Source organism: Tursiops truncatus, chromosome 9 (genome assembly GCF_011762595.2).
Source record: "Tursiops truncatus isolate mTurTru1 chromosome 9, mTurTru1.mat.Y, whole genome shotgun sequence".
Lineage (NCBI taxonomy): Eukaryota > Metazoa > Chordata > Mammalia > Artiodactyla > Delphinidae > Tursiops > Tursiops truncatus.
In genome coordinates, this window is record NC_047042.1 from 44404585 (window position 1) to 44432397 (window position 27813).

Below are 27813 nucleotides of genomic sequence, written 5' to 3' on the forward strand. Positions count from 1 at the left end.
GCGTGCAGGTTTCAGAGTGTGTGGGCTCTGTAGTTTGTGGCACGCAGGCTCTCTAGTTGAGGCGCGCGAGATCAGTAGTTGTGGTGCACGGGCTTAGTTGCCCCGTGGCATGTGGGATCTTAGTTCCCTGACCAGGGATCTAACCCACATCCCCTGCATTGTAAGGCAGATTCTTCACCACTGGACCACCAGGGAAGCCCCTAAATAAGTTCATCTGTATCAATTTTTAGATTCCACATATAAGCAATGTAATATATTTGTCTTTCTTTGTCTTCCTTCACTTAGTATGATAATCCCTAGGTCCATCCATGTTGCTGCAAATGGCATTGTTTCATTGCTTTTTATGGCTGAGCAATATTCCATTGTCTGGTTGATTTTGTATCCAGCAATTCTACTGAATTCATTTATTAGTTCTAACAGTTTTTGGTAGCATCTTTAGGGTTTTCTACATAACGATAGTCTGAATTTGTGTATAGCCTTGATTTGCTTTTCTGTATAGTTGTATCACAAATATTTATAGCTCTAAGCAATATACTGTATAGCTTGGCATGTTTCGAATTTCGTATAGTTGTATTTATTCTTCTGTGGCTTGCTTTATACCCTTAATACCATGTTAAGATTCATCCATATTGCCACGTGAAGAACTTTTAAATCCATTTTCCCTTCCTTTCAGTATTCCATTTATGAATAGGCACTATTTATTTATTCACTCTGTGGATGATGGATATTTGTATTGTTTCCTGTTCCTACTATCATGAATAGTGCTACTGTGATCATTCTTCTACATGTCCACTAGTGCATTAGGATATATGCCTAGGAGTGGAATTGCTAGGTCATGAAGGAATCACATGCTCAATTTATGAAGAAAGGCCAAATTATTTCTAAAAGTATATTCATGAATGTTCCATGCATCCTTGAGAAGAATGTTTATTATATACATCTTTGTGGTCAATATCAACCTTGTTAATTCTGTTGCTCAAATCATTTACCCTCTTCTTGACTGTTACTGTCTATTTCAAGGTCAGCACACTGTAGCCCATCAGCCAAATCTGACCCACAGCCTATTGTTGTACAGCCCAGTGAACTAAGAATAATGCAAAGAGAAATATATGACAGAGACAATATGTGCCCTGCAAACCTTAAAATATTTACTATATGGTACTTTTTAAGAAGAAATTTGCTGATCCCTGGGCTATTTGATAAAACAATTACTAAGAGAAGTATATTGCAATCTTCAACTCCAGTGACAGATTTTTCTTTTTATTCTTGTGCTTGTGTTCCTTTCCCATTTTTACTTTACATAATTTTAATCTATGTTGTTAAGGGCATGCAACTTTACAACGGTCATATTTTCCTTGTGAAATGAACCTTTTACCATGACCTAGTGACCTCTATCTTTGGTAATACCTTTTGCCTTAATGTTTATTCTGACTATATTTGTAGTTGTGTCATCTTTTTTCTTGAAACCTTTCTCTACCCTTAGAATCTACACGGGTTTCATATAAATCACAATACTGTTTTTAGAGTTCTTTTAAGCTAGTTTATCTTTCCAATCAATCTAATAAACTTTTTAACAGGAGGATTCTGTTAGTTTACATATATTATAGTGACTGATATATCTGCAATTATTCTGCCATCTTATGTGTGCTTCTCTTTCTTTTTCTATTCTTTTCCTTTCTTTTGGGTTGACTGAATGTCTTTATTCCTTTTAAAATCTCCACTATATTTAGAAATTATGCTATTGCTTTTTAGTGATTACCCTAGAAATGTTAACATGCACTTAATAGAGAATAAATGCCAGTGATTTTACCATCTTCCTACATAAAACAAGGACCTTAGAATGCTTTAATTTCAGCTACTTCCTTCCTAAGTTATTTGCTATAAGCCATTACTATTTTTGTTTTATAAATCAACTTTAGCTTAGATTTATTCTCATATGAACCACTTTCTTAGTTCATCAATCGTTTTGAAGCTCAGGTCTTCCATCTGGGATCATTTTCTTTTTGCCTGAGTATATCATTTAGAATTTCTTTTAGAGAGGGTCTCTTGGTGTATATTCTTCCAGGTTCTATATATCTGAAAATAATTTTATTTACCCTTATTCTTAAAATTTTGCTGAATATGGAACTCTAGATTGACGATTATATTTTCTCACCACTTTGAAGATATTATTTCACTGCCTTCTGGCTCCACTGTTGTTATTGACAAGTCAGCTTTAAGTCTACTTTCCTTTGAGGCAATCTTTCAAGATATCTTAGCTGTCTTTGGTGTTGTGTACATTCGCTATGATATGTCTAATGTGGATTTCTATTCATTCTTTTTGGAATTTTGGGGGGCTTCCTAAATCTGAAGATTGATGTCTTTCACCAGTTTTGGAGAGTTATTAGCTCCTATCTTTTCAAATACTGTCATTTTGACCCCTCTGCTTCTGGAATTCCAGTTAAGATGCATGTTAGACCTCCACATTTCATTATATTATAATATTAGTTATTATACTAATAGCTATTATTTTAATATATATAATATTAGCATCCTCCATGCTACAATTTGCATTTCTGTATCTCTGTGTTACATTTTGAGTAACTCCTTTAGATCTTTTAACCCATAAAAATCTCTTCATTTGTGTCTAATATGCTAAATGTCAACCTGTGCATTGAATGACTATTTTTAATTCCTAATGTCTCATTGTGTTCTTTTCCAAATATGCTAGATCTTTTTAAAAAGTCTCTTGATTCTTATATTTTCAAGCCTGCTTATTTTTTAAATACAGTAAACATAATTATTTTGTATTGTATGAGAGATACCGATATCTGAGACCTCTGTAGATCTGATTCTTCTATTTTTTGTTAACTCTCACTCATCCAGCCTTGTTTCCTTCTGTATTTTATGATTTCTGACTGAAGAACTAATATTCCTTGGAATTGTATCTATAAGAATCTTTTAGGCTTGACGAAAAGGGATTCCCTAGAAAGGATTTATGTTTGCTTCTGCCTGAGCCTGAGGACACTACCAACCCAGGAAAATTTAAGGTAAGTTCTTGACTTCAGGTTTCTTTGACCCTTTAAAAGGTATTATCAAGTAACTGAAAAATGTAATGGCAAAATTTTAAAAGAGAACAAATGACAAATAGAGTACAGAGGGAAGAGAACTGAGATCTAAACTACTACTAACTTTGAAAAAGAATGAGTCTTGAGACCCACATACTATGCTATATATGATAAATTTTTAAATTTCAAAGGAAAGTAAACTAAAGAATGAAACAGAAAAAACAAGTTACCTACTCAGAAGACAGTGGAGTGATATGTAGTTTTGAGCAAAACAAAAACTGTGACATAAGAATTTTATAGCCAGTAAAATTACTGTTCATATGTAAAAACAACAGAAAACCAGTGTTAAATATGCAAGAGCTTAAACCTATATTCAAGCCATTCTTAAAGTAATCTAGAGATGTTTAACATCATAATTAAGAAATTCAGGAAGATAAAATTATTGTATAAAGACTGATAGTAAGCATGAAAAGCAGTTAAATATGGAGATAAATCACTGTAATTGCTATAGATATAAAACCAGATTAAGAACAGTTATTTAATATAATTAATAAAACCTAACTTTTTTTTTTTTTTTTTGCGGTACACGGGCCTCTCACTGTTGTGGCCTCTCCCGTTGCGGAGCACAGGCTCCAGACGCGCAGGCTCAGCGGCCATGGCTCACGGGCTCAGCCGCCTCACGGCATGTGGGACCTTCCCGGACCGGTGCACGAACCTGTGTCCCCTGCATCGGCAGGCAGACTCTCAACCACTGCGCCACCAGGGAAGCCCAATAAAATCTAACTTTTAAGATTATATTGACAAAGACTATAAGTAAGAAGGAGTGTGGAAGATTACATTTTACATGTTACAAAGGGGGAAAGGATACAATTCTTGGATTTGACAGGCAAAATTTAGACTATAGAATGTTTTTAGCGACTATAAAATAACCACTTACATAAAACAGAACAATAACATCTTCCATATCATTGGAGAAAAAACCAAAAAGATATTATCCATAGGAATGAAGAGAACAAAAACTAAAAGGAAGCAAGAGACTCCAGAAAACCTAAAATAAGAAAACTGATGTAAGATCACACTTATCAGCTATTTTGATAAATGTGTTTTAAATCCCTTTATTGAAGGACAAAAATATTCCCCTCCGTTAACTAAAAGATAAGAAGGAGTAAAAGGATAAAAGATAAGACTTTTACCTTATCATGCTGCCTGTCATGCTAGCACATAATTCTATTTTATTTTCTTCATAGCACTTACAATACTATTAGAATTATTTTGTTTATTGCCCAATTCTCTGCACTAGAATATAAGCTACATAAGAAAGGACCATGGCTGTCGTGCTCATGCCTGTATTGTCAGGGAGCTCAATAAATATGTGTTGTATCAATCAGTGAATGAGTAAATGACTAGAAATCACAAGAAAGATTAAAAATTAAATGGCAAACAAAAAGAAAATAGAGGTTACAATTAAAATTTCATGTAAAAAGTGAGAGCAAAACACTTTTAAAATATGTAGAAGAAATATAGGGTAGGGGGAAAGGGGTTATTATGGGATCATATGATATCATGTGTGTGAAACTTTTAAAAATTGTAAAGCACTATAGAATTTAAAGAATCTTTCGTTCAATTTTATATATTATATATATAAAATATATTTTTGTTGTTGATGAAAGACAAAATCCATAATAAACTTTAAAGGTCCCAAATCTTGTTACATCAAATTAGAGGATTAACATAGACAAAACAAAACAAAAACATAGAGATACAGACAGAAAATGATAGAATTACAATGATGAAGAGTGACTAGTAGTCACTAATATACTTCTAATAGTCTTTGATAGATTAGGTAGATAAAACATAAATAAGAATGTAGCATATCTGAATAATTTACCCCCTTGAATGTATATGTGTGTATTTTATATGCATAGAAATAACTTTGTACCCAAAACAGTATTTTCTAAGTATACATATATTGTTTAAATCAGAAAATAATCATTACTAAAGTACTTGGATTCCATCAGAAAAAAAGTTTTTGACAAGCTTTTCTCCCCCAAAAGGTGTGAGAAAAATAATTCATGGAATTGAAATAAAAATTTGGAATAGACATTTTCTAGATGGAAAAAAAATTTAAGTCTAAGTGTCTGCAAACTGTTACTACAACTGGTCTAACATTTTTGTAAATGTATTAACTAATACCTTCTAAGTAATACAATCTCAAACAGATAAATACATTGCAGGAAGATCTCATAAGCCTAAATGAGTGGACAGAAAAATGGAAGAATGCTTTCTGAAAACACTAGTGCAGTACAGTTCTATAGTCACATGTTAAGTAATGATGACTTTTCTGCATAAAAACTATGTTAAACTTGATTTCAGAATGCTGTGTGCAACTCCATATGCTATGCCTTGAAAAATGAAAGGGAAAGAATGAAGGTAACATTTATTGAGCAAATATGTGTTGTTCTGATGTATAACTGCATATAATAATCAGTGCCTAAAAGTATGGCTGTTTTCATTCATTTAGGAAATATTTCCTGAGCACCTCCACTATGCCAGGCATTGATATATGCACTGGGAGGGACATATAATAAAATCATGTGAAATGTATTGTCTAGTAATAGATGGTGATAGGTAATATGAAGAAAAATAAAGCAGAAAGGAGGGATGGAGAGAATTGGGGAATTATATTTTAAATAAAGTAAGTCAGAAAAGGCTTTCCTGAGAAGATGATAATGGAACAAACACTGATTGATAGGAGATGAGGGAAGTGTGTTCCAGGCCAGGACAGCCAATGCAAAGGCACTGAGACAGGGGCAGAACAGCTGGGAGGCAGTGAGGCTGGAGCAGCGTGAACAAGGAAATTGGTAATGCGAGAGGGGCTACTGGGAGACCAGATGGTGTGGGGCCTTGAGGTTATGGCCGAAGACTCTGGCTTGTAATTGAAAGTGATCTGCCTTATGTTTGAAAAGAATCACTATGTCCTTTGCATAGTTGAGAATAGAGCACCAAGGATGGAAGAGAGAATTAAGAAGCTACTATACGCCAAAACCACAGGATATGAAATCATAGCACAGCCTGAACTCACACTCTGCGCTAGAAGTCCAGCTCTGTCATATGCACTGCTAGCATGTTGATGGAAATGATTATATTAATAAAATTACCAGTATTATTACATAAAAACAAAAAACAAACATAAAAAGAAGCTACTCTAGTAATCCAGGTAGGAGATAATGGTTGCTTGGACAGAGGTGGGACTGAAGGGGGCAAGAAGTGATGGATTCTGGATGTAACTGAAGGTAGACTCAACAGAATTTGCTAGTGGATTAGATGTAGGTATGAGAAATAAAAGGAGTCAGCATAACTCCAAAGTCAGCCTAAACAACTGGAAGGATGAAGTTTCATTATTTTCATTTTACAGAACAAGTAACTAGATATTATCCCAAAGCTCACAGTCTTTCCACAATGCCTCATTACTAGAGGAAAAAGGCAACCAAAATTATGTGCATAGGGATTTCCCTGGTGGCGCAGTGGTTAAGAATCCGCCCAATGCAGGGGACACGGGTTCGATCCCTGGCCCGGGAAGATCCCACATGCCGCGGAGCAAGTAAGCCTGTGCACCACAACTACTGAGCCTGTACTCTAGAGCCTGCGAGCCACAACTGCTGAGCCCATGCACCACAACTACTGAAGCCCGTGCGCCTAGAGCCCGTGCTCCGCAACAAGAGAAGCTACTGCAATGAGAAGCCCGCACACCGCAACGAAGAGTAGCCCCTGCTCACCGCAACTAGAGAAAGCCTGGGCGCAGCAACAAACACCCAACGTGGCCAAAAATAAATAGAGCATCTACCATATGCATTACAGACTTTTCATTTTACAAATGAAGGTTGAGAAGACTTTTTAAAAGATAGTTGGTAATAGTTTTCTGAATTATGAGATTTATTGTTCAATGACGTGGTGAAACCTGAAAATGTTAAAAGGCTGGAAAAAGGATAGGAAATTTATGGATGACAGAATTGTATCAGGTTATCTAGGGATGTTAGGGATACTCGGGTAGATCTCCACATTCTTGAACCTGATAGCATGATATATTATCCACAGAACCTCCTTGGAAACCAGTGCTGGACAGAATGAGATAGAGAACAGACTCTCCTAAGATTAGATATGAGAATACTATTTTGCTCTGGCTTCTTCATTCCAAGTGTTTCAAATAGAAACTTGAAAAACCAATGTTCTAGCTGCTTTTCAGTGACTAAATATATTCTTTAGGCATACACACAGAGCTATATTTTGGACATTTATCATATATGTATAGCTTGCCAATTAGTTTTTCATAGGATAAAGGTTAATAGGCTCCAAGAAATGTACTTGTTTAATGTCTTCAAGCTTTCTGTTTATATTCTCTCATTTGCCATGTTAATAGGATGCCTCAGCAATACAAGTTGATTTTGTTGTTGTTGAGATAAAATATAATTCTTTTCCACTAGGCTTACTGGAAACATTACACTGGCTATCTAGAATTAATCTTCTTCTGTCCTGCTATCTTTGTCTATTTGTATAAACATGCCATCATGTGCTAATTCCCAAGAGTGAGTTCTCTTAAATCTGCCCCCGCTCCTGACATCACTATTTCAATGAAAGCTACTTCCCTCTTTCTTCCCAGTCATCTTGACCCAGCTCCTTCCTGTGCTTTGACTCTATGTCAGGACAGTTGCCAAGATCAAGAAATACTAACTCATACCTCCTGGAGATAATAACTCTCTTTTTTACTCCCAGTGCCAACCCTCCAGAGATGGCTCTGGTCTTAATTTTGGCGACCTCTCTGAATGCATCTCCTCTTCTCTAGTCTGTCCTGGCTGCACTTCACCTGGCATGCTGGGGCCAGCTTCATTTTTTTTTTTTTTTTTTGCGGTACGCGGGCCTCTCACTGTTGTGGCCTCTCCTGTTGCGGAGCACAGGCTCCGGACGCGCAGGCTCAGCGGCCATGGCTCACGGGCCCAGCCGCTCCGCGGCATGTGGGATCCTCCCGGGCCGGGGCACGAACCCGTGTCCCCTGCATCGGCAGGCGGACTCTCAACCACTGCGCCACCAGGGAAGCCCCGGGCCAGCTTCATTTTAAAGTATGGCTCTGGTTATTTCACTCTATCAAAACCATATAGTGGCTTCATGTTGACAGCTGAATTAAGTATACATTTTTCTACCTACCTTTCAGGGCCCTCCACAATGTGACCCCAGGCTGTCTCTCCAGTCTTATCTCCTGCCATTTCCTTTACAAGGTCACTACAGCTCTAGCAGAACCAATCACTGCTCCCTGAACCTGCCCCCTTTTTAGCAGCTTGGTACTTCTGCTTACACAAAAACGTTTCCTCTAGTCTATCAAAAGTTGACCTATCCTTCAGGCCCTAGTCCAAATGCAGCTCCTAAGAAGCTTCTGTGGACGCCCCTGGCCTGATCAGTGTGATCACTACCTCCCCGGAGCCCTGCCCCCCGCCCCCAGAACTTTGTTTGTACAGTGCTGATGGCAGTCTGCAGACCTGAGCACCTTTCTTATCTTCAATACTTTATTCTAAGCTCCTAGAAGGTGGCAAGTGTGCTTTGCTCATCTCTGAATCTCCCATGGTGGTAGGATCCTGCCTTACACAAAGTCAGGTTCAAGGATTATCAGTGACAAGAAGTGTTAAAGAGTCGACATTTCAAAAGAGGCTGTTTTTAAATGTATCATTAAAAGCCATGAACATTCCCCTCTCACTTAATTACAGGATATCAGTGGAGACAAACAGATAAAACAGTATCTTCCTGGTCTCTTCAGTAGTCTTTCTACTCTCCCTTATAAATAGAATTTACATTATACTGATTAAAAGTCCCCTGAAAAATGATGTCACGAGGCCATATCTGGGAAGAGAGGATCAGTGCTAATCTGTTCCTGACTCGCTCTTCGGTGAGTAAGGGGAATATGAGATGATCTGTTTGGATTAAAGACAGAAAGGAAATAGTTTTCAAGGGAAAAAAAAGTTACCAAAGAAAAACCTGTTTCACAAAATGCAGTCTGTGGAAAATCTTTCAGCTGAATGTCAAGACTAAGAAAAATCAATAAAACCTTTGAAACCCGAACTATGTGAAAGGCTTTTTAGGCTTGATGGCAAAAGACAAAGCTATGGCTTCAAGAAAGTAAAATCTTTCTCCAGTAACGGCAAAAACAATTCTTCAATATTCAGGAGCCTTCATAGCCCCAAAATATGCTTAGCACAAATTGCTTATTACACAGATAGGGACAGTCAAGATTCAAAGGGCCAGCGTTTCCAAAAGGACTTTTACCAAGGCTGTAATTAGTTCTTCTGGCAAAAACTGCATACACGTCTAATTGCACACACAATTGGCTAATTGTATCTTCAAAATAAAGGGTGAAGGGTTAATTGTATCCACATCTGGCCACAAAGGAAGAGACTGTCCTTTGAAAATATGACACTACACTTAGATGAAAATTTGCATTAAACAGCCATCCCTATTACTACTAATAATTATAATAATACCACATGCTTACAAATTAATACCTTTCATCTTGATCCTGAAAACACTTTACAAACATTAATTAATCTCACAATACTACTATGAGGTATGAAAAGCAATTATCCCAACGGTGTCAATGAGGAAATACAGGAAAGTTAGGTAATTGTCAAAAAGCCACAAAGGGAATTGGAGTTCCCAGCCCCTGGCTCTGAACACTGGCCCTGGTTACCAGGGAGGGTCGATGGGAGTCTGGTTCCCATAATCAGCAAAAATGAGCCTGAAACCAATGCAAAAGTAAGTAATCACATTTAAGAATAGTGAAAACTGGTCTGTGATTTAGACACTACTTTGACTTCTTTTATTCAAAGGAAAATAGCATTCAGAATGGAGCCAACAAGTAGAACTTTTTTGTTCCTTTTGGTTTTATGATCAAATATTTCAGATAATGAAAAAAAGTCCAGAAAATCATGTGATGCATCCCTAATAAACGGTACTTTCAAAAATGTGTAAGAGGAATAAGTTTCTGCAAGGGATGGGTACTTAGAAAGTTCTGGCTATAGCAGCTGTGAGATGAGGACATGCTGGACATAAAGACATGAGGTAAGGGGCTAAAACCAAGTAAAATTAATGTTACCTTAATTCTAACTGTTGTGAATTTACATCAAATCACTAGTCAGAAGCATCTAATTAACACCAGCCCAGAGTATCTAATTTAGTACAAATAAATTTCCTTATAAATGTATATCATTAGTATTTGGGTCAGCTTAATATCTTCTTTAAGCATGAGTGATATGAGGATTCACGCTTAACAACAAAACATACATTTTAGGGACTGACATAATTTATAATTATTTTTATAAGTAATATGGCAGGGGAGGGGAAGATGGGAATACAAGTTTTTCTTTCTTTCTTTCTTTTCTCTTTTTTCTTTTAAAGTATAAAGCTCTGACACCATGTAAAGAACAGATCAGAAAGGCGAAAATCAGGAGTCAAAGATCTGTCAGGAGGCTAATACACTGGATGAGGGATGATGAGGGTCTGATCTCTGGTCCTGGCAGAGGTAAAGGAGAGGACAAACAAGAGTCTCTGACAGAACCTAGTGAATAATTAAATGTGAGGAACAGGATGCATTGCACATGACTCGAACCCCTAAATCCTACCTGACCAAGGACATCCAGGCTGATACTGCATGTTTGCTCTAATGTCGTACTAGGACTAGTGTCAGCTGAATTAATATATCATAAATATTTTTCATACATATCATATTTTTCATCACTAAATATTTGTATCGTATTTTTAACCAATGAAAAGTATAAAACATTGCTTTTTAAAGTTAGAACATGAAATGTTATCTTTTTTAAAATAAAAAAGAAATGTGCTATTTTTCAGCCAGACTCCAGATATGAGACCTAAAGCACCATGGTTATGTTTCTAGCTCATGTTTCTGCATTTTCCTTTTTCTGCTCATTTACATTTATAAGAAGGAAAATGAGCTTTAATTTTTTTCCCCCAGAGATTCAAAGGATTTGTACCCACTAAGTGTCTTTGTATCTCCCTCCCACATTGCCAGGGATAATGCAAAACTCTGATCAAAGCAGATGCTTAAAAGTTACTGGTTAAATGAATAAATTTAAGAATTAAATAAAAATTAAAGTCAAATAGAAATCACCTGTTCCCCAAACATGTAGAGACTTATTGCTGTTAGTATTAGACTGCCTGTTAAATGCAGGTGTGTTAGTGACGGCTGCTGTTCATTAAATGACAGTTTAAACATGTCACCAGGAAAAATCCATTTCCTAAATAATTTACCCTTATCACCACATTTCTTATGAAAAATTGCTAGCTGCTAAATCCAAAAACAAATCCTCAATAGCAATAGTGCTAAGAATTGCCATAGATAGAAAAAACAAGAAAATATTTGAGAGATATTGCAACACACTTAACGTTTCCCTAAGGAAATGACATGACTATATGGTCAATGTTATAAAGTTAGAAATTCTACCCCTTATAATAGTGTTCCATCTTTGTGTTTGAAGGGAAACCACTGATTTTTATCTACTCTAATTTAAAGATAACCTTATTGTCAATGACATCCTAGTCACATACAAAATAGAGGTCAACGTTTCGGATTTGACATTCAAAGGCCTACATGATCTGGGTTGATGGACTTCTAGTCCTAATTCCCTCTGATCTCCTGGTCAGTGATTCCTGAGGAATGAGGGTTTGTACCACTGGTTGTGCAAGTGCTGAGGAGGAGGGGCCCTGGGAGGCTGGGGTTCAGGAGGGCTTCATGGGCAAGAAGGTAGGCAGAGTGGAGGACTGGGTAGGTCAGGGGCTATCTCCTTTCTTCTCTGGATCAAAGCCTTAGGGGCAGCCCCTCAGCTCCTACACGTGCGAGCATATATGTGTACACACAGAGGTTGGCGGGGGTAGGGGCCCTGGGGAGTGACCTAGCTGCAGTGAGCTCAGAACAAGGGGCTCTGGAAAGCCTGAGGCAGAGCTGTGGCCCCCGACTATGACTCAGTGACAGTGACTTGGCAGTTAGGTATTTGGATTGAGTCAATCTGAACTCAAGTTTGGGCCACATGTTAGCTAAGTGACCTGGGCAAGACATTTCACTTTCCTAAGCATCGGTTTTCTCAACTGTAAAAATGGGAAGAATTAAATGATATATACATACACTGCAATCAGTACAGTACCTAAGCATAGAAGAAGAGCAATAAATAATATTTTTTATTATTACTACTAAATGTAAATCCAGAACACCAGAGCTCTGGGAAGCAGTCTTCCAACCTCATTTATCCATTTAACCAACCAGCAACTATCAAAAACCACTCTGCTTCTTAAAACACTGGGTTGAAATCTCAAATGAAGAAGTCAGTAAAAATATTTTGAACTTGATAAAAGGTTCTCAAAAGTATTTTCCCAGGAAGATGGTAGTGGTGAATGGCAAAGAAACTCTTATTCTACCACTTTCACACTTTCAGAACATTATTCAATAACCTGACACATTCAAAAGAAGAGGACAGCTCTGAAAATGGCCTCACAACTTCCTGAAGCAAATGCTTACCATGAAAGTCATCTACATCATTTTGGTTAAAAACTAATTCTACAGACAACCTATGAGACACGGTGTTACATTTATTTATGTATTTCCGACTTTATATACACGTGAATTGAAATTTTTGCTGCTGGTTAACAGTAACACTAAGAACCAGATTTAGCAACTAAGAACTAATTGTCTTATTGGATGCAGAATCTCATCTTTGTCTGAAACACCAAGCCATTGAGCCAAATATCCCTTCACTACTGACTGATCACAGAACATTGCATTTCCCCTCTAAAAAACTCAGTCTGATTTGGATTTTACCATTACTTCTACTTCATTATGTATTTAAAAATTTTAATATCATCATTTTCTTAAGTCATATTTTAGCTGGCAAGGAAAGTTGGTTTTACATTTACAGTACTGGCGTGAAATTTTCTCTTTAAATATACATATCGAGTTAAAACTTGGGTCAATTTTTAAAATATGAATAATATTTTAAAATACTAAAAGTATTTAAAGCATATAAGTAAGTATATAAAATACCTTAATATAAATATCCTAAAAACAACAGGTGGTACAAGTCGAAGGTGGGGGGCTACCTCCGCCATTTTGTTTGTCTGTCACCATCTATTCATCTCCCACCTTTTGCAGAAGGTCCTCCTTGGCCACTGCAGCCATGGTGATGACTCTCTGAAATCTGGACTTCTTCTATAAAATTTAGGCTATATTATATTATTTCATTTTTACCATATGATTAACACATAATCATATGCTATAATACACCATAATTTAAATTTTCATGTGTCTGTGTCCTGGACTATTAGACTGATAAAACACTTGAGGGCAAAAAGAATTCATTCATCTCTGTGGCACTGAGCATAGCACTATGCAAACAGTGGGCATGCTAATAAATATTTCCTGAATAGTTTTATAATTCCTTATATTTATATTTCATTTAAATAAGTGCACTTCAAAGGAAATTCTATCATAATTATAATGTTAACTAAAATAAACTAATTTTTAGTCCTAAGTATTTATTTGAATGATCCCATAAAGGCAAAAACTAACAGATTATTTGCCCTCATTTGGATTGGTGTAAGATTACTAGTTACATACCAGTGGGCTTTTCCCCTTCTTCCTTAGTTATAGATATAAATCATGGCAATGTGCCTAGCTACCAACATTTCCCAGCCATTCCTGCTGGTAGAGGTAGCCAATGAGATGCTGTTGGATGGGGCTTTTGGAAAAGCCATTTAAAGGGGGCTTACTTTTGCTTCAATCCCCTCTTTCTGTGGTTGGAGATGCAGTGGCCATATTGTAATTAAGAGGCAACCTAGTATATGGAAGCCACATACTAAAGGTGGTGGAGTAGAAAGATAAAGAGTCTAGGATATTGATGGTATCATGGAGTCATTATACTGGCTCTCAATTGCCTAACTTAGCACATTTTCAGATGAAGCAAAAAACCCCTGATTTGTTTAAACCATTAATTTGAGTGTCCATTACTGGCAATCAAATGCAATTCCTGATTCATCCAGGTACAGACACATCACAGGCAGCACCTAGGCTATACTATCTGACGGGTGATTAAAAGTTCTCCTGCTTTCTCAAAAACACCTTTTCCTTGGTATTATATACACTATCAATAAAGTATATCATGCCAGTATTATTCATTCTTTGGAGACAGGAGTTGAAAGCATCTGTTAAAATGCAAATACTGTCTGAGAAGAGTTACACTTTAAGCTATCAATGTAACTGAATATCTCATTTTGAATTAATTTATTAACTTCCGTGATTGGGTAGGTCCTGAGGGGATGGAACACAGGACAGGTAAGTTTTCCTAAAGGAAGACTAGTCAAGAAAGGAGTAATGTCAGGCTACTACAGTAAGAATCTCTTCTTCCCTCTCCTGGCCCCTGAACCCCATCCCCATCCCCTGACTGCATTCCCACCCCAAAGAGACAGATGGTCAGCCTTAGTGGTAGACGGTACAAAAAAATGAAAGGAGAGATACAGAACCTGAAGGGAAAGGGTGCCAAAGGCAAACTTATGTTTATTACATAAGGCTGCCCATAACCTCCCCTCTCTATAGGAGTACTTTATTTACTCTACAAGAAAATTCCATAGTTAGCTAATAAACAGCATTGGTAGATTAGCTATTCATTTGAAAATTAAAAATCACTTTTCTATTCACCAAGTGATGTGAAAGAAAGGACAAAACTGTGGTAGTGAGCAGCTAAAGCACAGGACCAGTTCAACAGGATTGGATTTACCTAAAGTCTTTACCAAGTGGACAGTTGATCCATTCAGGCACACAAACACCTCTCCAGTGCTGGCTATTTTCTAGGCTCTGTGCTAGAAACTAGAGATTTGGAGATGATGATGATGATGACGATGATGATCATGTCTTATCTTCAAAAAACTTGCAAACCTCTACAGGAGACAGACATGTAAATAAACTATTACAGCACTCTGGGATGTATGTGACACCACAAGTGTATACAAGAGCTGAAGTAGGAGAATAGAATTCACTTTGAGAATAGTGAAGGGTGGTTAGGGAAAGCCTCCCAGAGCAAATGATATCTATGCAGGGCTTTCAAGGATGAATGGGACTCTGCTAGGGAGATAAAAGGGGATAGGCATTCTAGTTAGAAGGAAGAGTGCACACAAAGCTGGAGATATGAATTAGCATGCTAAATTCGAGGACTACCAGTATTTGTTACTGCTGTAGCATCAATTGCTGAGGTAGAAGTAAAAGAAGGGGAAGTAAGTAGAGCCCAGGTCAGAAAGGGCATTGAATGCCACACTAATCAGTGTGGACCTTATCTGATGTTAGTCACTGGAGCTGAGCCAGCGGTATGATAAGATTTATATTTTAGAAAAATCACTGCTAGCTGTCGATTTAGAAGAGAGCAAGGCTGGAGGGAAGAATATCACCTAGGAAACCTTTATAATAATGCAGATGACAACGGACGAGGTCAGGCATGGTAAGGGTTTGTCTCTGGTTCTGCTGCGTGGAGGAGGGTGAGGTGCAGGGAGAAGGAAGGTAACATCTTTCACCTGGACTGCAGTGTTCATTTTGGAAGAGTCACTTTTCACCCATCTGCCCACCACATTTATAAAGCATACAGGAGGGCTTCCCTGGTGGCGCAGTGGTTGAGATTCCGCCTGCCGATGCAGGGGACACGGGTTCGTGCCCCGGTCCGGGAAGATCTCACATGCCGCGGAGCGGCTGGGCCCGTGAGCCATGGCCACTGAGCCTGCACGTCCGGAGCCTGTGCTCCACAACGGGAGAGGCCACAACAGTGAGAGGACCGCGTACCGCAAAAAAAAAAAAAAAAAAAAGCATACAGGAGATGCATTTTCTCTCTGAATTCACTCTTTTGAAGTTTTTTTTCTTTTTCTGTAATTATACTGCTAGAGATTTCATACTAAATGAACCCAAAATAGAGGCAACTTAGAAGGAGAATCCAAATTCTGCTGTAGGTGTCCTCTTAGCTTTCAGAATCAGTATTACCACTTTATAAGAGAATGTTTTCTTCTTTTTGAAAATGAAAAGGAGAAGAGATGAGAATAGACCCCTTCCTGTCTCCCCCAAAATATATGGATAAATGAGAAAACATACTTGAAGCACTTTTGAGTTTCAAAGAACTATAGCTATATTATGATACCTCTAAGGGCTGGGTTAGAATAGGATGACCAGCAAACAGCAAAAGGGCCAAGCATGGAACTTACTCAACTCAGGAGGTCTCTGAGTTAATAAGAGAGCTGAGTTATGTTTATGGATGCCAAAGTGAATATGGGTGACTTTTTAAGTCTAATGATGATGAGAATATTGCATGGGACAAACTTATACTAAAAATTATCTGTTGTTTATCTGAAATTCAAAGTTAACTGGGCATCCAGTATTTTTATTTGTTAAATCTGGCAGTTCTAGTTATGATAGTATTTTAAGGGGGAAAAGTTGGCTCAATTAATGACCTGTACATCTTGTTTGTGGCATTCTGGTTTCTTTTATGCAATAAGAAATGTTTTAGCTACATATAAGGGAATTCTGAAGCACGACAATATAAAAATGTGAGCATAAATGGCCACTAACTTCCAAAAACCTTACGAACAATGTTGGAAATCTCACCTTCTAAAAACCGTGCTGTTGAAAGCAGCAAAGGGGGAGCACTCCTAACTAATGAAGCGGTATGTTACCATTTTTAAAGAGAGAAGAAATAATGTTCATTGACATATTACAAGTATTACAACTTCAAAGACAAGTATTTCTAAAAAGCAAACAACCCACAAGAATACAGAGGCATAAAAACTCTTTGAAAGAGATAACATTTAGAAAAAAATTTTTAAACAAAGCATACTTCCATGATAAATGACAGAAAAGAGACCCACCACCCAAAAAGTTTTTCACGTTCCTGGAGGTCTTACTAATATGTCCTCAATTGACTACCAGGAAAAGAGTGACAGGGCCATATCTGGAATCCAGGGCAAGGTGGAGAAGCCCAAATGTCCAAACTGGGAATCTTGCAACATTACACTAAAGCATTGTGGCAAATTTTTATGCACTTTAAGCTCACTTTTACTACTGCCAGAACTCTTTCCTCATTAAGGAACAGATATAAAAACTGGGAGCTACTTATAGGGTAGATAGCAAATAGTCTGTCTGCTGGTAAGATACAGACCTTCACCTTGCATACATAACAGCTGGAGAAAAAAGAGCCCTTATTCATCAAATTTAAAAAGCGCTCTCTCATTTCATGCTAATTGTATGGCCTTTTGCATGATATACAAAAGATTGCCTAAAATGAAAGGAATTAAAAAGAAAACTACCAGTCTCAGAGGTTTTTCGGGAACAAGATTAACTTATTACTTTTTTAGAGAAAGTAGTTGACAGAGTAATTCAAGTATTACATTTATTTTCACAGAATGACCTTTACAGGTTTTATTATTATCAACGTCTTTCCAACTGCCTCTTGCTGCCTAGCATAATGTGGCCTCATTCTACTAATCTCAGTGCTCCAAAACCCTTTAGATTATTACCAAACAGTTCATAAATTATAGAATTTAAAATAAAGTACATAAAGATTTTATATGATTTTTTTTTCCACCGAGGAAAGGGAGGCTGATTACTCATAAATGCTTGCTTCCCAGCTCCTGCAACATGTAGGTTCTGCTTCAACTGGTTTCTTACAAAAGTGCAATATCAAAAATTCATTTGTAGCGACGGATATTTATTATCAATAATAATATACAGTAATAGAATAAGTGACAATATTATTCAAGGTTTGTAAATAAGATGATAAGCTGTGATAATTTATGACATACCATAAATTATGGTATATGGTGATATATGAAGTGGGTCTTTGAAAACCTGCCTGACTTTAGATTAATGTTACCATAAATATCAACCAATTATTAACAACCATGTAAAAGCCGTCAGGGGAAGAGGTGGAAAGCAGAGAAACGGTAGGTGCAGTTCATTCATTTGGGCACAAAGCAGCACTTATTCCTTCCAGAACTATCTACCAATTGCTATCAGCCAACTGAATCAGGGTTGGCAATTGCAAAGAACAGCTGCTTCAACATGCAGCCCTCGAAGAAAGCAAAAGAATGACTGGGCTGCCGAGGCTCCCAAAAGGATTGACCATTCAAGAAATTAAAAGCTGAAGCAAACATGCAAATAACTGCTGTTTACTATACACGTTAAGGCTTTTTTAACCTATTAGATTGGCATTGTCCAGTAAAACTATAAGGCAAACCACATTTGTAATTTAAAATTTTCTCATAGCCACAGTAAGTTAAAAGAAACAGGTGAAATTCATTTTAATACTTTTGTTTTCTAACTCAGTATATCCAGAATATTATCGTGGCAACATGTAATCCACATAAAATATCACTGAAATATTTTACAATCTTTCTTTCATACCAAGTCTTTGAAACCCAGTATGTATTTTACACATATAGCACATCTGAATTCGGACTACTGGTCACATTTCAAGTGCTCAACAGCTACATGTGGCAAGTAGCGACCACATTAGGCAGTGCAGTTAAAACTTCACAGCTTGGAGGAAAAAAAAAAAAAGGCCTTGCTCTTAATTACTACCTAATGTTTTCCTGTGAGTCAAATCTGAAGCCACCAGTGAGGTTACTTATTCTCTGTGTTAGTGAACACAGTAAAAACAAAAAAGCTATACCACTAGAAACAGGGGTTGAATTCTAAGAGGTCATGCTTAATTTTCATTAATAACAAGTATTTATCTATTAAACTACTTGCTTTCCCTGGCCACATTTCTGATCCTGCCACAAATTTCAGGAGTCTGCGTTTTTCTCTGAGGATCTAATTATCAGCCGTATCACCCAATATTCAGTGAAATTTTCCCATCTTTACTATTTGCCACTTGAACAAAATAGTGTTCCAAAGTAGTAAATTATGTAATTCCTAAATCCGAACTGGTTTATGACTAATTGGTAAGAATCATGGAGTTTCCTCATGAAAAGAGTTCCAAAAAATCAAGAAAAGAATAACTAAAAACAAATGAGTACCAAAATATACTAAATTCCAGGCTAACAAGCTCTTCGGCCCTTATGAAACTGCAAAGGACCGCGTAAGGGCTTGCATGCAAAACCGAAACTCAACAAGCCATTTTCAAGAGCTGAGGCAGGGATGATCGTTAGTAGAAAAATAAGTGACGGAGAGGTGCCAGTAATTAGTCCGCAAATCTGAATATTCAAAATGTAAAATATTTAACATTTCTTTCAAAAATGAATGCCAGTTTATATTTTTCTTCTTTCACATTTATTGTTAGAAAATTTTTATTTCAAGTTTGGGTTTTGACTTGACTGACAATTTCAGGCAATATATTAGAAACCAAAAAGTTAGTGGAATTATACATTTTATAATCAACACCTAAAAAGATCTTGAGATAGAAACAGAATATTCCTCTTAGTCACTTATAAAATGAGGTGAAGTAATAGGTTTAAATATGTCAGAAAAACTAAGCATTCTCATATTCTGCTTTTATCCATAATTTATAATTTAGCCTATAATTCTTATATCCTCAGATCTCACACTCTCCTGTAGCTCCACCTTTCTTTATTAGTAAAACTCCTTAACACTTAACTCGATTGAGGAAAGCAGTAGCATGGTAAACTGATTCATTTGGTTAACTGATGGATGGCTGCGTGAATGCCCTGAATTTGCTTGAGGGACAGATTGCCTCTGAGACATGGTTATAGCCTCCAATCCTGGAGTTCAATTATGGCCAACTGTCTTACGTGATCTTGCAATGATGAACTTTTAAATGTATCAATAAAACAATTTTTTTTCACCACATATCTTCCACAGAGCAATAATCCCAACATTTTTAGACATGGAGAACAATGTTTAACAGAGCCTTGCCCCAAATAAATGTTTAAGAAATACTAAAATAGAGACTGCGGGTGGAGGAGGGGGGAAGCTTCGGAGCCGCGGAGAAGAGCACAGCAAAGGGGTGCAGAGAGCAAAGCAGAGAGATTCCCGCACAGAGGATCGGTGCCGACCGGCACTCACCAGCCCGAGAGGCTTGTCTACTCACCCGCCGGGGCAGGCGGGGCTGGGAGCTGAGGCACGGGCGGTCGGAGCGCAGGGAGAGGACTGGGGTTGGCGGTGTGAACACGGCCTGCAGGGGGTTAGTGCACCACGGCTAGCCAGGAGGGAGTCCGGGGAAAGGTCTGGACCTGCCGAAGAGACAAGAGACTTTTTCTTCCCTCTGTTTCCTGGTGCGCAAGGAGAGGGGATTAAGAGCGCTGCTTAAAGGAGCTCCAGAGACGGGCACGAGCCACTGCTAACAGCGCGGACTCCAGAGACGGGCATGAGACGCTAAGGCTGCTGCTGCCGCCACTCTGTGGCGGCAGCAGAAGCCTGTGTGCAAGCACAGGTCACTATCCGCACCTCCCCTCCGGGGAGCCTGTGCAGCCCGCCACTGCCAGGGTCCCAGGATCCAGGGACAACTTCCCCTGGAGAACGCACGGCACGCCTCAGGCTGGTGCACCGTCACGCCGGCCTCTGCCACCGCAGGCTCGCCCCGCATCCTCAACGATCCCTCCCCGGGGCCAGAGTGAGCCAGAGTCCCCGAAGCAGCTGCTCCTTTAACCCGGTCCTGTCTGAGCGAAGAACAGACGCCCTCCAGCGACCTACACGCAGAGGCGGGGCCAAATCCAAAGCTGAGCCCCGGGAGCTGGTCAAACAAAGAAGAGAAAGGGAAATCTCTCCCAGCAGCCTCAGGACCAGCAGATTAAATCTCCACAATCAACTTGATGTACCCTGCATCTGTGGAATACCTGAATAGACAACGAATCATCCCAAATTGAGGAGGTGGACTTTGAGAGCAAGATTTATTATTTTTTCCCCTTTTCCTCTTTTGGTGAGTGTGCATGTGTATGCTTCTGTGTGAGATTTTGCCTGTATAGCTTTGCTTTCACCATTTGTCCTAGGGTTCTATCTGTCCATTGTTTTTTTTTTTTACTTAAAAAAGTTTTTTTTTCTTACTAATTATTTTTTATTTTAATAACTTTATTTTATCTTACTTTATTTTATTTTCTTTTATCCTCTTTTTTTCTTTCTTTCTACTTTTTCTCCCTTTTATTCTGAGCCGTGTGGATGAAAGGCTCTTGGTGCTGCAGCCAGGAGTCAGTGCTGTGCCTCTGAGTTGGGAGAGCCAACTTCAGGACACTGGTCCACCAGAGACCTCCCAGCTCCACATAATATCAAACGGCAAAAATCTCCCAGGGATCTCCATCTCAACACCAGCATCCAGCTTCACTCAACGACCAGCAAGCTACAGTGCTGGACACCCTATGCCAAACAACTAGCAACACAGGAACACAACCCCACCCATTAGCAGAGAGGCTGCCTAAAATCATAATAAGGCCACAGACACCCCAAAACACACCACCAGATGTGGACCTGCCCACCAGAAAGACAAGATCCAGCCTCATCCACCAGAACACAGGCACTAGTCCCCTCCACCAGGAAGCCTACACAACCCTCTGAACCAACTTTAGCCACTGGAGACAGACACCAAAAACAACGGGAACTACAAACCTGCAGCCTGCAAAAAGGAGACCCCAAACACAGTAAGATAAGCAAAATGAGAAGACAGAAAGACACACAGCAGATGCAGGAGCAAGATAAAAACCCACCAGACCTAACAAATGAAGAGGAAATAGGCAGTCTACCTGAAAAAGAATTCAGAATAATGATAGTAAAGATGATCCAAAATCTTGTAAATAGAATAAAGAAAATGCAAGAAACATTTAACAAGGACCTAGAAGAACTGAAACAAACAACGACGAACAACACAATAAATGAAATTAAAAATACTCTAGAAGGGATCAATAGGAGAATAACTGAGGCAGAAGAACGGATAAGTGACCTGGAAGATAAAATAGTGGAAATAACTACTGCAGAGCAGAATAAAGAAAAAAGAATGAAAAGAACTGAGGACAGTCTCAGAGACCTCTGGGACATTAAACGCACCAATATTCGAATCATAGGGGTTCCAGAAGAAGAAGAGAAAAAGAAAGGGACTGAGAAAATATTTGAAGAGATTATAGTTGAAAACTTCCATAATATTGGAAAGGAAATAGTTAATCAAGTCCAGGAAGCACAGAGAGTCCCATACAGGGTAAATCCAAGGAGAAACACGCCAAGACACATACTAATAAAACTGTCAAAAATTAAATACAAAGAAAACATATTAAAAACAGCAAGGGAAAAACAACAAATAACACACAAGGGAATCCCCATAAGGTTAACAGCTGATCTTTCAGCAGAAACTCCACAAGCCAGAAGGGACTAGCAGGACATATTTAAAGTGATGAAGGAGAAAAACCTACAACCAAGATTACTGTACCCAGCAAGGATCCCATTCAGATTTGATGGAGAAATTAAAACCTTTACAGACTAGCTAAAGCTGAGAGAGTTCGGCACCACCAAACCAGCTTTACAACAAATGCTAAAGGACCTTCTCTAGGCAAGAAGCACAAAAGAAGGAAAACACCTACAATAACAAACCCAAAACAATTAAGAAAATGGGAATAGGAACACACATATCAATAATTACCTTAAATGTATATGGATTAACTGCTCCCACCAAAAGACACAGACTGGCTGAATGGATACAAAAACAACACCCATATATATGCTGTCTACAAGAGACCCACTTCAGACCTAAAGACACATACAGACTGAAAATGAGGGGATGGAAAAGATAATCCATGCAAATGGAAACCATAAGAAAGCTGGAGTAGCAATTCTCATATCAGACAAAATAGACTTTAAAATAAAGACTATTATAAGAGACAAAGAAGGACACTACATAATGATCAAGGGATCGATCCAAGAAGAAGATATAACAATTGTAAATATTTATGCACCCAACATAGGGGCACCTCAATACATAAGGCAAATACTAACAGCCATAAAAGGGGAAATCGACAGTAACACATTCATAGTAGGGGACTTTAACACCCCACTTTCACCAATGGACAGATCATCCAAAATGAAAATAAATAAGGAAACACAGCTTTAAATGATACATTAAACAAGATGGACTTAATTGATATTTATAGGACATTCCATCCAAGAACAACAGAATACACATTTTTCTCCAGTGCTCATGGAACATTCTCCAGGATAGATCATATCTTGGGTCACAAATCAAGCCTTGGTAAATTTAAGAAAATTGAAATTGTATCAAGTATCTTTTCCGACCACAATGCTATGAGACTAGATATCAATTACAGGAAAAGATCTATAAAAAATACAAACACATGGAGGCTAAAAAATACACTACTTAATAACGAAGTGATCACTGAAGAAATCAAAGAGGAAATCAAAAACTACCCAGAAACAAATGAAAATGGAGACACGACAACCCAAAACCTATGGGATGCAGCAAAAGCAGTTCTAAGAGGGAAGTTTATAGCAATACAATCCTACCTTAAGAAACAGGTAACATCTCGAATAAACAACCTAACCTTGCACCTAAAGCAATTAGAGAAAGAAGAACAAAAAACCCCCAAAGTTAGCAGAAGGAAAGAAATCATAAAAATCAGATCAGAAATGAAAAAGAAATGAAGGAAACGATAGCAAAGATCAATAAAACTAAAAGCTGGTTCTTTGAAAAGATAAACAAAATTGATAAACCATTAGCCAGACTCATCAAGAAAAAAAGGGAGAAGACTCAAATCAACAGAATTAAAAATGAAAAAGGAGAAGTAACAACTGACACTGCAGAAATATAAAAGAGCATGAGAGACTACTACAAGCAACTCTATGCCAATAAAATGGACAACCTGGAAGAAATGGACAAATTCTTAGAAATGCACAACCTTCCAAGACTGAATCAGGAAGAAATAGAAAATATGAACAGACCAATCACAAGCACTGAAATTGAGACTGTGATTAAAAATCTTCCAACAAACAAAAGCCCAGGACCAGATGGCTTCAGAGGCGAATTCTATCAACCATTGAGAGAAGAGCTATCATCTATCCTTCTCAAACTCTCCCAAAATATAGCAGAGGGAGGAATACCCCCAAACTCATTCTATGAGGCCACCATCACCGTGATACCAAAACCAGACAAGGATGTCACAAAGAAAGAAAACTACAGGTCAATATCACTGATGAACATAGATGCAAAAATCCTCAACAAAATACTAGCAAACAGAATCCAACAGGACATTAAGAGGATCATACACCATGATCAAGTGGGGTTTATCCCAGGAATGCAAGGATTCTGCAATATACGCAAATCAATCAATGTAACACACCATATTAAGAAACTGAAGGAGAAAAACCATATGGTCATCTCAATAGATGCAGAGAAAGCTTTCGTCAAAATTCAACACCCATTTATGATAAAAACCCTGCAGAAGGCAGGCATAGAGGGAACTTTCCTCAACATAATAAAGGCCATATATGACAAACCCACAGCCAACATCATCCTCAGTGGTGAAAAACTGAAAGCATTTCCACTAAGATCAGGAACAAGACAAGGTTGCCCACTCTCACCACTCTTATTCACCATAGTTTTGGAAGTTTTAGCCACAGCAATCAGAGAAGGAAAGGAAATAAAAGGAATCCAAATTGGAAAAGAAGAAGTAAAGTTGTCACTGTCTGCAGATGACATGATACTATACATAGAGAATCCTAAAGATGCTACTATCAGCAAACTACTAGAGCTAATCAATGAATTTGGTAAAGTAGCAGGATACAAAATTAATGCACAGAAATCTCTGGCATTCCTATACACTAATCATGAAAAATCTGAAACTGAAATCAAGAAAACACTCCCATCTACCATTGCAACAAAAAGAATAAAATATCTAGGAATAAACCTACCTAAGGAGACAAAAGACCTGTATGCAGAAAATTATAAGACACTGATGAAAAAAATTAAAGATGATACAAATAGATGGAGAGATATACCATGTTCTTGGATAGGAAGAATCAACATTGCGAAAATGACTCTACTACCCAAAGCAATCTACAGATTCAATGCAATCCCTATCAAACTACCACTGGCATTTTTCACAGAACTAGAACAAAAAATTTCACAGTTTATATGGAAACACAAAAGACCCCGAATAGCCAAAGCAATCTTGAGAATGAAAAACGGAGCTGGAGGAATCAGGCTCCCTGACTTCAGACTATACTACAAGGCTACAGTAATCAAGACAGTATGGTACCGGCACAAACACAGAAATATAGATCAATGGAACAGGATAGAAAGGCCAGAGATAAACCCACGCACATATGGTCACCTTATCGTTGATAAAGGAGGCAGGAATGTACAGTGGAGAAAGGACAGCCTCTTCAATAAGTGGTGCTGGGAAAACTGGACAGGTACATGTAAAAGTATGAGATTAGATCACTCCCTACACAAAACACAAAAACACTATACACAAAAATAAGCTCAAAATGGATTAAAGACCTAAATGTAAGGCCAGAAACAATCAAACTCTTAGAGGAAAACATAGGCAGAACACTCTGGGACATAAATCACAGCAAGATCCTTTTTGACCCACCTCCTAGAGAAATGGAAATAAAAACAAAAATAAACAAATGGGACCTAATGAAACTTCAAAGCTTTTGCACAGCAAAGGAAACCATAAACAAGACGAAAAGACAACCCTCAGAATGGGAGAAAATACTTGCAAATGAAGCAACTGACAAAGGATTAATCTCCAAAATTTATAAGCAGCTCATGCAGCTCAATAACAAAAAAACAAAGAACCCAATCCAAAAATGGGCAGAAGACCTAAATAGACATTTCTCCAAAGAAGATATACAGACTGCCAACAAACACATGAAAGAATGCTCAACATCACTAATCATTAGAGAAATGCAAATCAAAACTACAATGAGATATCATCTCACACCAGTCAGAATGGCCATCATCAAAAAATCTAAAAACAATAAATGCTGGAGAGGGTGTGGAGAAAAGGGACCCCTCTTGCACTGTTGCTGGGAATGTAAATTGATACAGCCACTGTGGAGAACAGTATGGAGGTTACTTAAAAAACTACAAATAGAACTACCGTATGACCCAGCAATCCCACTACTGGGCATATACCCTGAGAAAACCATAATTCAAAAAGAGTCATGTACCAAAATGTTCATTGCAGCTGTATTTACAATAGCCCAGAGATGGAAACAACCTAAGTGTCCATCATCGGATGAATGGATAAAGAAGATGTGGCACATATATACAATGGAATATTACTCAGCCATAAAAAGAGACGAAATTGATCTATTTGTAATGAGGTGGATAGATCTAGAGTCTGTCATACAGAGTGAAGTAAGTCAGAAAGAGAAAGACAAATACCATATGATAACATATATATATGGAATATAAGGGGAAAAAAATGTCATGAAGAACCTAGGGGTCAGACAGGAATAAAGACACAGACCTACTAGAGATTGGACTTGAGGATATGGGGAGGGAGAAGAGTAAGATGTGACAAAGCGAGAGAGAGGCATGGACATATATACACTACCAAACGTAAAGTAGATAGCTAGTGGGAAGCAGCCGCATAGCACAGGGAGATCAGCTCGGTGCTTTGTGACCACCTAGAGGGGTGGGATAGGGAGGATGGGAGGGAGGGAGATGCAAGAAGGAAGAGATATGGGAACATATGTATATGTATAACTGATTCACTTTGTTATAAAGCAGAAACTAACACACCATTGTAAAGCAATTATACTTCAATAAAGATGAAAAAAGAAATACTGAAATAAATAAAATGGTCTGATAGTTCAAAATTGACTTGGATAAGAAACTAGGGAATTATCTATTAACCAGGCTAAGCAGGTTTTAGATAGGCAATGATAAAAATGCAAAGTTACTCATCAGATCTTTTAGTGACTAAATAATGTTACACCAGAATCTGAATCCATTTTTCTTTCAGAGCAAAACTACAACTACTGAAGTTGAAAGTACAGAATCTGATTTCAGTTCTCAATGTCAATAGGCATGAAGTGGAGGTTTAAAAAAAAAGTAAAACTCATGGAGATTATCCAGCTAACAATGGTGCACTCCTTCTGTTCTGATTCAGTGGCCCTTTCTGCACAAGTGTGATTTCTGAGGGTCTCTGTAGGTCTCGTGTACAAGTGCTAAAATTCTCTTTCGTTGACTTTGGACTTGAAAGTTCACCCTGGTGAAGGCTACCCAGGCACTGGTTAACTGAAATTCAACTGCCATTGCTTCCTTCTTTCCTTCCTTCAACAACTATTTATTTGACACTTACCATATGTAAGTACTGTTTTTAGGCATTAGAGTTTCAACAATAAATGAGACAGAGAAGATCGCAGCTTTCAACAATCTTACATTCTTCCAGTTATTACCTGTAACTTGTCAGATATAGCACACTATAAGCAACTGTTGAATGTAAACAGTATTTGATACACTAAAAATTGGGAATTAAAATTTTAAGGAGTAGCAATAATACCGATGGTCTAAAGAAAAGTTTCAGATGCTTATCATTTACTTATTTTGCCAACTTCTTAATTCTTGTGCAAGAAAGTCTTGTACTATTTTCAATAGCTAAGGAAGGCAAAACACATACCAAAAACACTTAGGAATCACTACTTAAAAATAAGAGAAAAAACACTTAAAATCACTTTTTAAAATACCATTTAAACTGTGTCTTCAGTCAGGAATGGATGCCA

At 37.9% G+C, this 27813-nt stretch overlaps 1 protein-coding gene and 1 long non-coding RNA gene across 8 annotated transcripts in view; one reads left to right on the forward strand and one right to left on the reverse strand.

The window, feature by feature from the left end:
• The window catches only part of LOC117313586 (uncharacterized), a 197795-nt gene that overhangs the window by 153603 nt on the left and 16379 nt on the right, over positions 1 to 27813 (forward strand). The window contains exon 3 of one of the 3 annotated variants that reach the window (XR_012333956.1): positions 2935 to 3029. The exons of 1 other annotated variant lie outside the window; for it this stretch is intronic. This is a non-coding gene — a long non-coding RNA (uncharacterized lncRNA). Of the gene's footprint in view, positions 1 to 2934; positions 4432 to 27813 lie in introns of those variants that run through there. One more of the 3 variants, XR_004528113.2, reaches the window with a different exon arrangement.
• The window catches only part of UMAD1 (UBAP1-MVB12-associated (UMA) domain containing 1), a 271475-nt gene that overhangs the window by 38934 nt on the left and 204728 nt on the right, over positions 1 to 27813 (reverse strand). The window lies entirely within an intron of this gene.